The sequence below is a fragment of the Callithrix jacchus genome, chromosome 20, assembly GCF_049354715.1.
Source record: "Callithrix jacchus isolate 240 chromosome 20, calJac240_pri, whole genome shotgun sequence".
NCBI lineage: Eukaryota > Metazoa > Chordata > Mammalia > Primates > Cebidae > Callithrix > Callithrix jacchus.
The window spans coordinates 32369025-32386532 of NC_133521.1; the positions used below are offsets into that span (position 1 = coordinate 32369025).

At 41.4% G+C, this 17508-nt stretch overlaps 1 protein-coding gene across 8 annotated transcripts in view; it reads left to right on the forward strand.

The window, feature by feature from the left end:
• ZNRF1 (zinc and ring finger 1) overlaps positions 1–17508 on the forward strand; it is a 122180-nt gene that overhangs the window by 8169 nt on the left and 96503 nt on the right. Inside the window, exon 1 of one of the 8 annotated variants that reach the window (XR_013530176.1) lies at positions 17356–17490. The exons of the other annotated variants lie outside the window; for them this stretch is intronic. The gene's annotated coding sequence lies outside the window, so the exon portion shown is untranslated. Of the gene's footprint in view, positions 1–17355; positions 17491–17508 lie in introns of those variants that run through there. 8 annotated transcript variants of the gene reach the window in all.

Below are 17508 nucleotides of genomic sequence, written 5' to 3' on the forward strand. Positions count from 1 at the left end.
GCTGGGATTATAGGTGTGAGCCACCATGCCAAAATTTAATCTTAAAACAGCAGCTAGCTGAAATTGTTTCTAGACTGATGAAATGATTTACCTGGAGACCTCCCTAGAATTGTTAGTCTTGAGCATACAGCTTTCTTCTGTTGGGAGAAAGGAGGAAGGAAGGATACAGTGGATCCCTGTAAACTCCAAGTTAGGGGAGGCATGATAAGAATTTATTTATTTATTTATTATTATTATTATTATTATTATTTTTGAGACGGAGTTTCACTCTTGTTACCCAGGCTGGAGTGCAATGGTGCGCCATCTCGGCTCACCGCAACCTCCGCCTCCTGGGTTTAGGCAATTCTCCTGCCTCAGCCTCCTGAGTAGCTGGGATTACAGGCATGCGCCACTGTGCACAGCTAATTTTTTGTATTTTTAGTAGAGACGGGGTTTCACCATGTTGACCAGGATGGTCTCGATCTCTTGACCTCGTGATCCACCCGACTTGGCCTCCCAAAGTGCTGGGATTACAGGCTTGAGCCACCACACCCGGCAAATAAGAATTTATAGTGCACTCTTGGATCTGTAACAAGAAGGAGGCAGATACAGATGAGCTCTCCTGATTTCTGTGAATGGTTCAGAAAGGTTCTTAAACCTAACTGTGCCCAATATTCTCTTAGGAGGTAGTTAACAATGCAAATAACGGGACCCCACTCCCAGAATTCAGTAGAGCTGGATCCCAAGAATCTAAGTTTGTAACAAATGAATCTGAAGGCAAGAAGACCTTCTACATCTGAAACTCAACTCCACCAGGGATTTAGTTTTTCTCTCCCCAAACAGAAAAGCAAACCCTGAATTTTTTTTTTTTTTTTTTGGTGTATTCATTAGTTTTCTTTTCGTTAATTTTTTTCTTTTTATTCTTTTTTAGAGAAAGGTTTTTCTTCTGTTGGCCAGGCTAGAGTGCAATAGCAAGATCATGCTCACTGCAGCCTGGAACTCCTGGTCTCAAGCAGTTCTCTTGCCTTAGCCTCTGGAATAGCTGGGGCTACAGAGGCCATGCTACCATACCCAGATAACTTTTTGTTTGTTTGTTTGTTTTTTTAAAGATGGGGGTTTCACCATGTTGGTCAGGCTGGTCTTGAACTCCCGACCTCAGGTGATCCACCCACCTGGGCCTCCAAAGTGCTTGGATTACAGGTGTGAGCCACCACGCCCAGCCAACCCAGATACTTTTTTTTACTTATTTTTTTGGGTAGAGAAGGGATCTCACTATGTTGCCCAGGCTTGTCTTGAACTCCTGGCCTCAAGTGAGCCTCCCACCTCAGCTTCCCAAAGCACTGGGATTATAGGCAGGAAGCCACTGTGCCTGGCCTTTATTTTCAGTATTTCTAATCAGGTATTTTCTAAGCAGCTCTCAGAGGGTAGGTTCAACCAGGAACAACATTGTTGGCTATTTGATGGTTTTCTTTTACGTGGGACTAAGCATTATCGCCTACTTATAGGCTCAGGCCAATCTGCCTTGGTCTGAGAATTGAAGTTGCTCTAATCAGAACGTAATAGTGTCAGTGTCCCCTTTCCTTCTATGCTTGTCTTCCTCTTGACTTTTCTTCTTTGGCTGCTGGTGCTACAGAAGGGCTTCCTGAATTAACCTCTTTGAATCCCCAGCCAGGTGGTTCGATAACTCAAGAGCTTAGGATGAATCTAGAGAGGTTGGAAGACCTGTTTTTCCTTTTCTCTGACTGACCCAAAAGGATAAGACTTTTTTTTAGGGTCAGGCGCGGTGGCTCAAGCCTGTAATCCCAGCACTTTGGGAGGCCAAGGCGGGTGGATCACGAGGTCAAGAGATCGTGACCATCCTGGTCAACAAGGTGAAACCCATCTCTATTAAAAATATAAAAAATTAGCCGGGCATGGTGGTGTGCGCCTGTAATCCCAGCTACTCGGGAGGCTGAGGCAGGAGAATCGCCTGAACCCAGGAGGCGGAGGTTGCGGTGAGCCGAGATTGTGCCCCTGCACTCCAGCCTGGGTAACAAGAGCGAAACTCCGTCTCAAAAAAAAAAAAAGAAAAAAAAAGTTTGTTTTTTTTGAGATGAAGTCTTGTTTTGTCATCCAGGCTGGAGTGCAATGGCACAATCTCGGCTCACCGCAACCTCCACCTCCCGGGTTCAAGCGATTCTCTTGCCTTAGCTTCCCGAGTAGCTGAGACTACAGGCGCCTGCCACCATGCCTGGCTAATGTTTGTATTTTTAGTAGAGATGGGGTTTCACCATATTGGCCAAGCTGGTCTTGAACTCCTAACCTTGTCATCCGCCCACCTCAGCCTCCCAAAGTGCTGGAATTACAGGTATGAGTCACTGCGCCCGATTAGACTTTATTTTCTTTGGGTGTAATGATCTGTTGAACAAAAACGTTTATTTATTCCATTGATAGCCTCTGGTATACCAGGACCTATTGTAGGTGCTGAGCATGTATATTTATTACAGAGCGATTAACTTATTTTGTTCTTTCCAAGAATCTTTGCTTCCTCACTCCTTAAGAGTCTGAATATTTTAGCTTGTGGGAGATTTTACCTTTTTCATCAACTCCTCTGTTGAATAAACAAATAAATGTAGGTGTTTGTCCGTGAGGCTCCTGCAAGGATATACTTCTTCTCTTTACTCATTTTTTTCCAAAGCCCTATTTCTGGGCTGGAGCCAATGATCTTTTCTTTGTGGTTGCAGCCAAGAACCTACCAAGAAATTCCTCATATGTCTCAGTATAAGGGGTCCTGTGTCCTCTCAGTGAGAATATCAAAAGAAAAACTGATTTTCAGACTCTTCATGTGCATCTTTGATTTCAGTATCTTTGTCGTCCTTAGAGCCACTTTTCTTTCTGGTCATTGAACACTATTTTCTAGAAGCATGATTCACCACTTTTTAAATCTGTCTCTGTAAAATTTATCCTAAGCTACAAATACCCATAAGGAAATTTCCTCCTTGGTATTATAAGTCTGTGTCTCTGAGCTTCACAACATCTATGCTTCTGTGCTGGCTCCACCAGCCCCACCTCTCCAGTTGTTGTTGTTTTTTTAACTGTCATAAAATAAATATAACAAAATTTGCTATCGTTTTTAAGTGTACAGTTTAGTGGTACTCTGAGTACTGTATGTAAGTGGTATCATACAGTATTTGTTTTTTTGTGGCTGTCCTATTTTACTTCACATAATGTCCATCCCCATTGTAGTGGATTGCAGAATTTCCCTTCTTTTAAAGGTTGAATCGAATTCCATTGTCTGTAAACCACATTTTGCTTTTCCATTCATCTGTTGCTGGACACTTGAGTTGCTTCCCCATTTTAGCTATTGTAAATAGCTGTAATTCAGTGTTAGAATTGTGAATTCTTTAATACCTCTTCAAGACCTTGCTTTCAGTTCTTTTGAGGATATACCCAGAAGTGGAATTGTTCTATCATTTGGTGATTCTATTTTTAATTTTTAAGGAACCACCGTACTATTTTCCACAGCAGCTGCACCATTGTATATTCCTACGAACAGTGCCCCGGCTTCCAGTTTCTCCACATCCTTGCCAATACTTGTTATTTCCTGTTTTTTTTCTTTTAATAGTAGCCATCTTACTGGATGTGAGGTAGTATCATTTGTGTTTTCATTTGTGTTTCTCGAATGATTAGTGATGTTGAGCATCTTTTCATGTGTTTATTGGCCATTTGATATTTTTGGAGAAATATCTATTTGTGTGTCCATTTTTGAATCAGATTGGTTTTTTCTTTTTTCTTTTCCTTTTTTTTTTTTTTTTTTTTTTTTTGAGACCAAGTCTGGCTCTGTCACCCAGGCTGGAGTGCAGTGGCACGATCTCGACTCACTGCAATCTCTGCCTCCCAGGTTCCAGTGATTCCCTTGCCTCATCCTCCTGCGTAGCTGGGACTACAGGCACGTACCACCACGCCTGGCTGATTTTTGTATTTAGTAGAGTTGAGGTTTCACCATGTTGGCCGGGATGGTCTCCATCTGACCTCGTGATTCACCCTCCTCGGTCTCCCAAAGTGCTGGGATTACAGGCGTGAGCCACTGTGCCAGCCACTTTTTTCTTTTCTTTTGAGACGGAGTTTTGCTTTGTCACCGAGGCTGGCGTACAGTGGTGTGATACTGGCTCACTACAACCTCCACCCCCTGGGTTCAAGTGATTCTCCTACCTCAGCCTCTGGAGAAGCTGGGATTATAGGCCCCTGACACCATGCCTGGACAGTGTTTGTATTTTTAGTAGAGATGGATTTCATTGTGTTGGCCAGGCTGGTCTCAAATTTTTGGCCTCAGGTGATCTACCCGCCTCAGCCTCCCAACGTGCTGGGATTACAGGTGTGAGCCACCGCACCTGAACTGGGTTGCTTTTTTCTTTTGATGTTGTTCATTTTAGTGTAGTCTTAAGACACTTTTAAAGCCTTATTTATGATAGCCAACACTAGTGACTGTAATGTATTCCCCTCAGGAATAAGTAATAAATCTGTGTTATATTTGAGTCCATTTTGCTCAAAATAAAGAATTTAACAAATTGTTTCATGCTGAGAGACTTTATGAGTACTTTGGCTGTCGGCAGTGCCTTAATTTCAGAAGGGTAATTTTTGGAGAAACTTAACCTCGTATTTAAGAAACTTAACCTCGTTGTATGGTCTGTCATCTTGGTCTCAGTGAATGAGACTTGTCATAGCAGTGCTCCAACTTTCTCATTGGTAGTAGCTTGAGCCCTCTGCAAAGTATAATTAATCCATGCTTCACAAAGAGTTGCTCTGAAATTAATCATCTCTGTACTGTACTCTGTGTGTGTGTGTGTGTGTGTGTGCGCACGCACGTGCACTTAGACACGCTCTCACTCTGTCTCAAGGCTGGAGAGCAGTCGTATGATCCGGGCTCACTGCAACCTCTGCCTCCTGGGTTCAAGCAATTCTTGTGCCTCAGCCTCCCGAGTAGCTGGGACTACAGGCACACGCCACCACACCTGGCTAACTTTTGTATTTTTAGTAGAGATGGGGTTTCACCATGTTGGCGAGGATGGTCTCCATCTCTTGACTTAGTGATCTGCTCACCTCAGCCTCCCAAAGTGCTGGGATTACAGGCGTGACCCACGGTGCCTGGCTGGGCGAAGCATTAATTTGGAGTCCGGGACAAAGGTAGAGGAACCCAAGATCCCAGGGCTCATCTGATGTGGTCATTTTGCCCATACTTCTTGGCTTTTTGGAGATCTTTTCATTTGTTTCCATCTTAAATAACCTTTTCCCTGCGGAGAAGTGCCTTTTTTGGAGAGTGCCATTAAGATTCTTTTATCCTGCTGCCTGCCTGGGTATTCTGGGAATCCTACAAGGATTTGAGGGAGCTCTTGGGATTCCAACCTGACAAATTAGTTTTCTGTAATATTGTTCTAGTCCATTTAGATCGTTTACACACTCAAAAGTATAACACTATTTAAGTCAGCTTTTTAAAGAAACTTTTATTTTTTGATTAAAAACAAACTTTTGTCAGAGACAGGGTCTCCCTACATTGCCCAGGCTGGACATGAACACCTGGGCTTAAGACATCCTCCCACCCCAGCCTCCTGAGTAGCTGGGACTGTGCACACATGCCACCTCTCCTGGCCAAAAACACTTTTTTATAGCTCTGCCTGCTGCTTTAACAAGTATCCCTAAATACTCTTGTACATCATATATTATTAGATTTCCTCAACTCTGGTTAGCTATGACTGAAGCATTCATACCATTGCAGTCGGTGCCATGGAAAGCGATAGGCAAGTCTTCAGACCTGTGATGAGGGCTGACTTGCAAGCTAGCTGCCTTCCATCTTAATATCTGACAAGCCCAGTCATGTTGGCTGCATTTAATTCATCCATTTCCTACCTACTTTCTCAACCCAGAGGGCAAGTGCAGCACAAAAGGATAGTGAATCTAAATGTCTCCAGTATTTTAAGGTATAGGAATCTCCTCTGAAGTGGCAGACCTTTGAAAAATAGTATTATGAGCTGTTCTGTTTTGCTGTGGCTTTGGAAAACCTTTGGATTCCTCTACTGAAAGTTTGTTTGAAAAAAAAAAAAAATCTTTTTAATGAAACAGTGTGAGTCACAAAGCAGCCACCCCTTCTCATAATAGCATTTCTCACCAGGGGAATTTTTGGTAGCTGTTGGGGGAGGGATTTGAGTAGGTTGTGGATGATAAATCCCTTGGGGGGAACATAACCAAAGGCTGCCATATCAGAACGCTGGTGCTTTCCATGCTGACACCAAGCTCTGAATTCAAAGTGCAGGACAGCAGAATAGAACAGAGAAGCCTGTGCTCAGTGAATCGCTGCAAGTAGCATGACCAGTGAAACTGGAGTTTCAATTAAAACACCGTTGTAGTGTAAAAGGATCATGAATGCAGGGAGGCCTTGAGTTAGCGAGCCAGAAGCCATTTGTAGGAAGCACATCAGCTTTCTGGATTAAAGGGTGGCTGTAGACGTAATGATAAGAATCTAAAGGTCATGAGGAATTTCTTTACTGTCTTTGCCTCCCTTTTCCATATGGTCAGCTTGGTGCTTGGCACTGATCATGGCACACTTTACAAAGAGTGGATTCATACAAGATCATCTGTGCTTTTCTAAGATTTTAGGTCTAAAGCATTTAGAGTGGCGCCCAGAGGAAATTCCACCCAGTCAGTCTCTTTGGAGGATAGTGAAAAGGAAACACTTAGGGATACTGAGAGCTTAGAACAAGCCAGGATTATGATATCAAACCTCAGTTACCTGTCCTAAACTTCTCTACCAACCTAGCCTGAGTTTTAACTGTTTTCAACTTCATTGATTTACAGTTTCTCGGGACTCATGTCTGAACCACTATCTTACGTAAGCTACAGACACCGGAAGGGCTGAAAGGTTATTAAAAGTGTGTTAAGATTTGCTTTCCTTTGGAAAGTCGTGGCTGTCTCCATTCTGTGTTTTCCTGGCTTTGTACTTTTCTTCAAAGGCTCTTACGGGTTCCAGGTCTCCAGAGCTCAATAAAGGGGAAACAGGAAGTGAGCATGTGATGCATAAGAGCCAGCGAAACATAATAGAGAAAAGGCTACAAGCATGGAACTGGGAGAGAGAATTGTGGGAGAGAGTTTTCTTGAAGGTGTGAGGTCTGTAGGATTACAGACATGTCCTTTTAACTCCTTCAAACAAGGAAAAAGCAATTAGGAATCTCTGTTCAGAAATTGCTAATCTTTCTTAGGTTATGTAGTAGAGGTTCAACACTTTAATATGATGGCATACAGCTAATTATAAAGTATCTTTTGCCTAAGGAGTACAGAACACATCGGAAAAGTGATGACCACCTTTATAAAGGAATGAAAATTGCTTCTCTGTCTCTTTACTTGAGGGCCCACAGGGTGAGTTTAAGTCTTATCATGAGTACCAGCCTGGAGCCCTGACTCTTACTTTTTCTGTTCATTCACTTTGTGTGTGTGTGTGTGTGTGTGTGTGTGTGATGGAATCTAAGTCTGTCGCCAGGCTAGGAATACCATGGTGCGATCTTGGCTCACTGCAACCTCCGCCCCCCGAGTTCAGGCAATTCTCCTGCCTCAGCCTTTATAGTAGCTGGGATTACAGGCGAGTGCCACCATGCCCGGCTATTTTTTGTTTTTTTAGTAGGGACAGGGTTTCATCATGTTGGTCAGGCTGGTCTTGAACTCCTGGTCTTAGGTGATCCACCTGCCTCAGCCTCCCAAAGCCTCCCAAAGCCTCCCAAAGTGCTGGGATTATAGGCATGAGCCACCGCGCCCAGCCTGGAAGAATTAGTATTATTTTTGACACCCTTGTACTGTAGGCAGAGTCTCGCTCTGTCATTCAGGCTGGAGTGCAATGGTGCAATCTGGCTCACTGCAACCTTCGCCTCCCAGGTTCAAATGATTCTCCTGCCTCAGCCTCCCGAGTAGCTGGGATTACAGACATGTGTCACCACACCTAGCTTATTTATTTATTTATTTTTTTTACTAGAGACAGTTGGCCAGGCTGGTCTCAAACTCCTACCTTCGCCTCCCAAAGTGTTAGGATTACAAGCATGAGCCACCATGCCTGGCCCTGGAATTATATTTATACGTGTGTGTGTGTGTGTGTATATGTATGTGTATATGTGTGTATATATTATGTATGTATATATATGTGTGTGTGTGTATATATGTATGTGTGTGTGTGTGTGTATATATATATATATGTATGTGTGTATATATATGTTTTGAGACGGAGTCTTGGTCTGTTGCCTGGCTGGAGTGCGGTGGCATGATCTCACCTCACTGCTGCCTCCGTCTCCCGGGTTCAAGCGATTCCCCTGCCGCAGCCTCCTGAGTAGCTGGGACCACAGGCATGCATCACCATTCCTGGCTAATTTTTTTGTATTTCAGTACAGATGGGGTTTCACCATGACCAGGATGGTCTCAATCTCCTGACCTCGTGATTTGCCCGCCTCAGCCTTGAAAAGTGCTGGGATTACAGGCATGAGCCACTGCACCCAGCCTGGAATTGTATTTTTTTTAATGAAATATTTTAGGCATTCAAAAGAGATAATGCACTCACCTACCAAGCAGATTAATACATAAAACATTACAGTTACAATTGTACATACCCTGGCCTATTCCCATTTCTCCTCTCCCCAAAGGGAATGACTGCTGTGACTCCTCTTTCTCCTGCCGTGTATGTTCATGCTTTTCCTCCTTGTATCTATCCAAAACAGCATTTGTTTTATTTAAACTTTATGTAAATTGTACAGACATGGAAGGAGAAAGTATTATGAGGTGTGTGTGTGTAGATATACTACCTCAAAATGGAGGTAGTATATAAATTCATTTTACTATTTACTGCTATAGCATATTTATTTTCACTCTTATACTCCATTGTGTGATGACTATGCCACATATATCACTATTTATTGATCCATTCTGTTATCAGTGGATTTTGAAGTTACTTTTAGTTCTTTGAAACTTTTTTTTTCTTACATACTTGAATGAGTTTTTCTGGGGTACATCCTTAGTCATGAAATAGTGGGGTTACCGGGTGTGTGTGTGTGTGTGTGTGTGTGTGTGTGTGTGTATCTTCAACTCATAATTAAATATTGCCCAGTATATCCCCAATATGCTTATACTAGTTTACACTCCTGAAATAATATATTTTTGCTTGTTCTTTGTCCTTGCCAAAATTTGATATTGTCATACCTTAATTTTTGGCAAGCTCTAGTGGGTGTAACTGGTATATTATTGTAATTTTATTTATTTATATATTTGAAAACATATTTATTTATAATTAATATATTAATATTGTATGTTTAATCATTGTATTTCCTCTTCTGTGAAATGCTTGTTCATGTCTCTGACTCATGTTTATATTGGTTGGTTTGGCTTTTTCTTTTTTTTTTTTTGCCAATCAGTTTGAGCTTATGAGGTTGCTCAGGTTAGCCTTGAACTGATGACCTCACCTTCGCAAGCGCCATGACCTCTGGCGGGAGCCACTTTGGATCCCCGGTTTGGCTTTTTCTTACCGGTTTGTACGAATTTATTTTTGTTTTGTCCGTGGATAGTAATTCTTTGTTGTTGTATGTAATGTAGCTGTGTCTTCTCTCAGTTTGTGGCTTTTCTCTTCATTCTCTTTGTGATTTCTTATGGTTACTTAATTTTAATTTAACTGAATATTCAAGTATTTTCTCTTATGGCTTATGCATTTTGTGTGTTAAGAAACATTTTATTTACCTGAGATCATAAAAATATTGTTTTCTTCTAAAAGTTGTAAAAATTTGTCTTTTGTATTTCCCTCCTTAATTAATAGATACTTTAAAAAAATTATTCATTTATTTAGTTTCAAGACAGGATCTCACTCTGTTTCCCAGACTGGAAAGTAGTGGCGTGATCCCACTTACTGCTGCCTGAAACTCCTGGACTCAGTCCTCCCACTTCAGTCTCCTGGGTAACTGGGACTACAGATGTGCACTGCCACATGCAACTGTTTCAGAGTACTGGGATTATAGGCATAAGCCAGAGCTCCCAGTCTATAAATAAATTTGAATGGGGCAAGATAGGGATATATTTTTCTTTTTCCAAATATGAGTGGCCAGCTCTCTCAGCAGTATTTGAGGAGTAGTAAAGAAAGTCATTTGCTTTTGTGCTAATGCTCTTTTATTTTTATTTATTTATTTATTTTTTTGAGATGGAGTCTCACTTTGTTGCCCAGGCTGGATTGGAGTCTTGTCTCACTGCAACCTCCGCCTCCCGAGTTCAAGCAGTTTTCTCACCTCAGCCTCCCAAGTAGCTGGGATTACAGGCGCATGCCACCATGTCCCGCTAATTTTGCGTATTTTTAGTAGAGACAGGCTGGTCATCATGTTGGCCAGGCTGCTCTTGAACTCCTGACCTCAAGTGATCTGCCCACCTTGGCCTCCCAAAGTGGTGAGATTGCTGGCATGAGCCATTGTGCCCAGCCTATTTTTATTTTTTGAGACAGAGTCTCACTCTGTCGCCCAGATGGGAGTGCAGTGGTATGATCTTGGCTCACTGCAACCTCTGTCTCCCTGGTTCAAGCAATTCTTCCACCTCAGCTTCCCGAGTAGCTGGGACTACAGGAACCTGTCACCATACCTGGCTAATTTTTGTATTTTCAGCAGAGATGGGGTTTCACCATATTGGTCTCTAACTCCTGACCTCAGGTGATTCACTGCCTCAGCCTCCCAAAGTGTTGGGATTGGATTACAGGTGTCAGCCACGCCCAGCCTACTCTTTTATTTACTATAGTTTTGTATTAGGTCTTGCTGTGTTGAAAGACAGAATTTTGTTGGCTAACTGAATCTTTCTAAGGGACAAATAAGGGAATCCAGATAGAATAACACAATGAAGTACAGAATACCAAGAACTGCTGTTTATAGTTGGTATTCTTTTTTAATGACAGGACATCTGGCAAACCCACCCTAATGGGCAGTTTCATTTTTTTTCCCTACTATATTGCACAAACAATAACATTTCCTGATGTCTTTGTATTGCAAACAGCAGAGTAAACAGTTCTGTATGTTACAGACAACAACAGTAAAATAACAAAAACTTGTTAGCTATTTTTGGCACTTTGTACTTCCAGATAAATTTTAGAATCAGCTTTGTTAACTTTCTGTGAGGAGAAAGAACTGTTAGGATATTTAGTAGAGTTATGTTGAGTTTATTAATAAGCCAGATTTGCAAATGTGGGCTTATCCATGAATCTGATAGAATGGATTTACGGATACAAAAATAAAAATTTTAAAGATTTTATTTACATTTAAAATTTTTTGAAATAATTTTAGACTTATAGAGAAGTTGCAGAACTTATACAATAAATATATATCCATCTCCCGGAATTCTCAAATGTTACAAGAAAGACAAAACATCCATTGTTAACATCCATTACATTCTTTTTTTTTTTTTTTTTTTTTTTTTGAGACGGAGTTTCGCTCTTGTTACCCAGGCTGGAGTGCAATGGCACGATCTCAGCTCACCGAACCTCCGCCTCCTGGGTTCAGGCAGTTCTCCTGCCTGAGCATCTCGAGTAGCTGGGACTACAGGCATGTGCCACCATGCCCAGCTAATTTTTGTATTTTTAGTAGAGATAGGGTTTCATTATGTTGACCAGGATGGTCTCGATCTCTTGACCTTGTGATCCACCCACCTCAGCCTCCCAAAGTGCTGGGATTATAGGCGTGAGCCAGTGCGCCTGGCCTCCATTACATTCTTGAGTCTGCAGAGCAGCTTAAGATCTTAATAAATACAACTTCTCAAGTTTAAGAAATCTATAGATTTCTTAATCCCAGCACTTTGGGAGGCTGAGGTGGGTGAATCACAAGGTCAAGAGATCGAGACCATCCTGGTCAACATAATGAAACCCTGTCTCTACTAAAAATACAAAAATTAGCTGGGCATGGTGGCACACACCTGTAGTCCCAGCTACTCGAGATGCTGAGGCAGGAGAATTGCCTGAACCCAGGAGGCGGAGGTTGCGGTGAGCCGAGATCACGCCATTGCACTCCAGCCTGGGTAACAAGAGCGAAACAACGTCTCAAAAAAAAAAAAAAAAGAAGAAATCTATATTGACCTGCTCCTGGGAATGGGAGAACTGTGTGATCTTAAAAGTGACATGGTGTCACTTAGGCTAGTCCTAAGACTTAGATCTCTATCGTTGTTGGTCTGTATCCTTATGTGAACAGAAATAAATCACTGCCACCCTCTGCTCCCAAGGTACTCTGATCCAATCTGTTGAAAGAGGGGCTTCTTAGACAGTTACAGGCTAGAGAATTGAGATTAAGTTGGCCTCAAGATGACACACAAGAATGGCTTCTGGAAATTTGGCTCAGCTAAGCCAGAGATGCCTTTATTGGAGGAATGGGACACCCTCTCTTGGGAGAGGCAGTATAGGGTAGTAGTTAAGGTCACCGGCTTGGCACTGGACTGTCTTTGGTGTGAATCCAGTGTTGCTGATTTTTAGTTTTGGAACCTTTGGCAGGTCATCCTAACAACTCGTGCCTTAATTTCTTTACCTCTAAAGTGAAGCTAACACTAATAGCAATATCTACCATATAAGACTCTTTTATAAATTAAATGAATTGATAGCATGTCCACAACACTCAGAACAGTGCCCAGCAGGTAGTAAGTGATCAGTAAATGTAAGCTGTTAATATTTAATGTCACTGGATAAAGCTTTATGATTTTTTTAAAGGTCTTGAATTCCTTTTGTTAGATTTATCACTAGATACCCTATAGTTTTTTCGTCTTTACCATCAACAATAGCTCTTAAAATTTTTTATAATTGTTTCAGGTTTCTTGTTAACGTTCAGCATAGTTGCTGAACTCTTGTAGGTTTTATAGTTTTAATGAGAAGCATTGACGGAAAATTCAGAGAATCACACCCTTCGCAAATAATAACTGGTTTGTTTCCTCTTTTCTAATCTGTGTCACTTCTCTTTCTTATTTTAAGATTGCTGGCTAGTTCCTGCAGTAAAAACCATGTTAGAATCTATCATCATGGGAATCCTTATTTTTCTCCTGCTTTTTAAGGGAATGTTTCCTGATTTTGGAAGCATCACATACATTTTTGGTAGATTTCCTTTATTCTCTTTTATTCCTGCTTTGCTAAAAATTATCTCAAACAGTAATTTTATCAACAATTTTCCTTGTATTTATTCAGATGATCATCTAGTCTTTCTCCTTTCAGTTGTAAATGATTTGGATTATGTTAGTAGATTTTCTAATGTTAAACTATCCTTATATTCTTGAAATGAATCCTACTTACTTGGTTGTGATGTATTCTTTTTTTTTGAGACGGAGTTTCGCTCTTGTTACCCAGGCTGGAGTGCAATGGCGCGAACTCGGCTCACTCCAACCTCCGCCTCCTGGGTTCAGGCAATTCTCCTGCCTCAGCCTCCTGAGTAGCTGGGATTACAGGCACACGCCACCATGCCCAGCTAATTTTTTGTATTTGTAGTAGAGACAGGGTTTCACCATGTTGACCAGGATGGTCTCGATCTCTTGACCTCGTGATCCACCCACCTCGGCCTCCCAAAGTGCTGGGATTACAGGCATGAGCACATTTCCAGATTTAATATGTTAATATTCTCCTTTGGATTTTGGCACATATGTAATAAAATTTCACTCATAATTTTGTTATACTGTCTTTTTCTTCTCTTATTAAGGTTAATAAGGCCGGGCATGATGGCTCACACCTGTAATCCCAGCACTTTGGGAGGCTGAGGTGGGTGTATCACTTGAGGTCAGAAGTTCAAGACCAGCCTGGCCAACATACTGAAACCCCATCTATACTAAAAATATAAATATTAGCGGTACATGGTGGTGCGTACCTGTAATTCCAGCTACTCAGGAAGCTGAGGCAGAAGAATCGCTTGAATCCAGGAGGCAGAGGTTGCAGTGAGCCAAGATGGTGCCACTGTACTCCAGCCTGGAAACAGAGTGAGACTTTGTCTCAGAAAACAAAACAAAGAAACAGAAAGATTAATATAGCTTGTTTTTTTGTAGAGACTTCTATGGGTTTTTTTGTAGCGACTTCTATGTCGCTAAGGCTGGTCGTGAACTCCCAGACTCAAGTGATCTTCTCACCTTGGCCTCCCAACGTGCTGAGCTTACAGGCATGAGCCACCGTGCCTGACCAAATATAGCCTTTTATTTATTTTATTGAGACATGGTCTTTTTCTGTTGCCCAGGCTGGAGTGCAAAGGTGTAATTGTAATATTTTCATTTTTTAAAAAGTTGGCCTCTAACTTAATTGCATTGTAGTCACAGAGCAGTCTGTATGATACTGTTTGGTTTTTATTGATACTTAATTTGTGTCATACTACATGGTCAGTTTTCATAAACATTTCATTTGTTCTTGAGAAGTTTGTATAACAAATGTTGGGTGGGGGGCCTGGGGAGTGCAAACAAACAAAAATGTTGGGTGAAGTTTTATTCTGTATATCCTTAGATCAAGCTTATCAGTTGTATTGTCCAAATCTTCCATATCTTACCAAGTTTTGGTGTTTTTCTGTTTTTGTTTGTTTTTTGAGACTGGGTCTTGCTTGTTGCCCAGGCCAGAGTGCAGTGGCACAGTAATGGCTTACTGCAGCCTCAAACTCTTGGACTCAAGCAGTCCTTCTGCCTCAGCCACCAAGTAGATAGAACCACAGGCACATGCCATGACACCCAGCTAATTTTTATATTTTTTTTGTAGAGATGGGGGTTCACCATGTTGCCCGGGCTGGACTCAGGTGATGCTCCTACCTTGACCTCCCAAAGTGATGGGATTACAGGTGTGAGCCACTGTGCCTTGCCAGGTGTTCTTGATTTAACAATTCTGGAGAGAGCTATATTAAAGTTTTTTTTTTAAATGACTGAATTTGTCAACTTCTCCATAATTTTGTCAAATGCGTCTGCATATAATTTGAAGTTCTCTTCAATGAGTAGTTGTTTAAAATTGTTTTCTGGAGAATTGTAGAGAGCATCTTTATCCCTAACAGTACTTTCTCTCTTGGTCTTTTTTTGTCTGATATTAATGTTAGCTTTCTTTTCGTGAATATTTGTCTGGTACATCTTCTCTTATCCCCTTTCTTTCAGTCTCTATGTCCTAATGTCTTAGGTGTATCTCCTGGAAATGACATAAAGTTAGATTTTTTTTCAGCCTATTCTGAGACTGTCTTTTGATTGGCATGTTTAACCCATTTAAAAGTATTACGATTACAATTATGTATTATCTTAATATCTCATTTAATATCTTATGTAATTTATTTAATATCATTAAATACGTTATTATTTCATATCTTACTTTGTGCTGTTGACCATGTTTTGTTTGCATTTTTCTCCTTTAGGGTCTTCTCTTAGGAAGGATTTATTTATCCTACCCTCTGGAAACTTTCAGTTCTGTTAGAGGCTACTCTTAAATTTTTGGCTTGCATACTTCAGTAAAATCTTAAAGATAAATCAATGTCTTTACTCTCTTCCCAAATAGAAACCCACAGTTTGCCTTACATATTACTGTGGATCAGTATTATAATTCCACCTTCCTCCCCCCACCCCAGACGGAGTTTTGCTCTTGTTGCCCAGGCTGGAGTGCAGTGGCGCAATCTCAGCTTACTGCAACCTCCACCTCCTGGGTTCAAGCAGTTCTCCTGCCTCAGCCTCCCAAGTAACTGGGATTATAAGCTTGTGCCACCATGCCCAGCTAATTTTTGTATTTTTAGTAGCAATGGGGTTTCACCACATTGGCCAGGCTGGTCTCGAACTCCTGATGACCTCAAGTGATCCGCCCGCCTTGGCCTCCCAAAGTGCTAGGATTACAGGTGTGAGCCATCATGCCTGGCCTTCCACTTTGTGTTTATACCCTGGAATTAGTTGTTGCTATTCTTATTTGATGCAGTCTGCTTATTTGGATTCACTTATCTGCATGCCAACTTCTTTGCTCTCCCTTCCTTTCATCATACTTCATCCTTTTGAGTTAAATTTCCTTCTACTAGAGGTAGGCTTTAACATTGTTTCTTAGTGAGAGTCTATAATGCTAAACTCTTTTTGTTTGCCTAAAAGTGTTTTTATTTGTCGTAACTATTGGATAATATAGCTGGATATAAAAGTCTGGTTTGGCAGTTACTTTTTCTCAGCAATGAGATGATGTTATTCTGTTTTCTTATCTTCTAGTTTTGATATTGCAGTTGAAAAGTCTACTCAACTCTTAAAGTTTTTTTCTCTTGGCTACTTTTTTTTAATCTTCTCTTTAGTCATGGTCCTCTGCAAATTTCCTGTTAATTTGTTCGGGATTTATTTTTATATATCTATTTGCTATTTGTCCTTGAATATCACATTTCATGTGTTTCAGGGCACCTAAGAAATTATCATCTAGTTATCTCTTCAAATTTTACCTTTCTTTTATTCTCTCTCATCCCTCCTTTTGAAAATTCTAGAAATCATATATTGATTTTTACCTTCTTTCTGTCTTCCTGTTTCTTAAACTCAATTTTGTGTTTTCCAATTTTTTCCCCCTAGGCTGGAGTGCAATGGCGTGATCTCGGCTCACCGCAATGTCCGCCTCCTGGGTTCAGGCAATTCTCCTGCCTCAGCCTCCTGAATAGCTGGGATTACAGGCACGCGCCACCATGCCCAGCTAATTTTTTGTATTTTTAGTAGAGACGGGGTTTCACCACGTTGACCGGATGGTCTCGATCTGTTGACCTCGTGATCTACCCGCCTCGGCCTCCCAAAGTGCTGGGATTACAGGCTTGAGCCACCACGCCCGGCCTCCAATTCTTTTTATGCTGTACTGTGGGTAATTTTTTATCTCTGTTTTCAGTACACTAATCCTTCCATCTGTCCACCCATTCATTTCACTCTGTTGCCCACCTTGGAGTGGGCTGGCATGGTGGTGAGCACATGTAATAACAGCTACTTGGGAGGTTGAGGCAGGAAAATCGCTTGAACTCAGGAGGTGGAGGTTGCAGTGAGCTGATATTGTGCCATTGCATTCCAGCCTAGGTGACAAAGTGAGACTTTGGGAAAATTAAAAATAAATAAGTAATTAATTAAAATAAGTAAATTGATAAACAGAAATTGATGAACAAAATTTAAATTCCATTTCTGAGTTACTCTAGCCACATTTTCAGTGCTCGGTAGCCACAAATGCTTAGTGACTGCTGTAATTGGACAGCATTCATAAATAACATTTCCATCATTGCAGAAAGTCCTGTTGGACAGTGCTGCTTGACACTTTCGTGGTGCTCTTACAGTACATAGAGAATTGGTAAATGTTTAATTTCAGTAAATGGATCAAGTGAACGTGCCCTTGTACCGAGAACCAGCTTGGTCAGGAGACCCCCACCCAGGAGGTGCTGAAGGTATTTGAGAGGCAGACACCCAGATAGCACAACAAAGTGGATCTATCCTGGGGACCAACAGCCTGAGAGCCCACGGGGCTGACAGCTCTCCAGACTGAAGGCTCGGAGCAGACTTTCATCCACATATTTATTTGCTCTTAGACAGGTAAGTCTCACTGATACA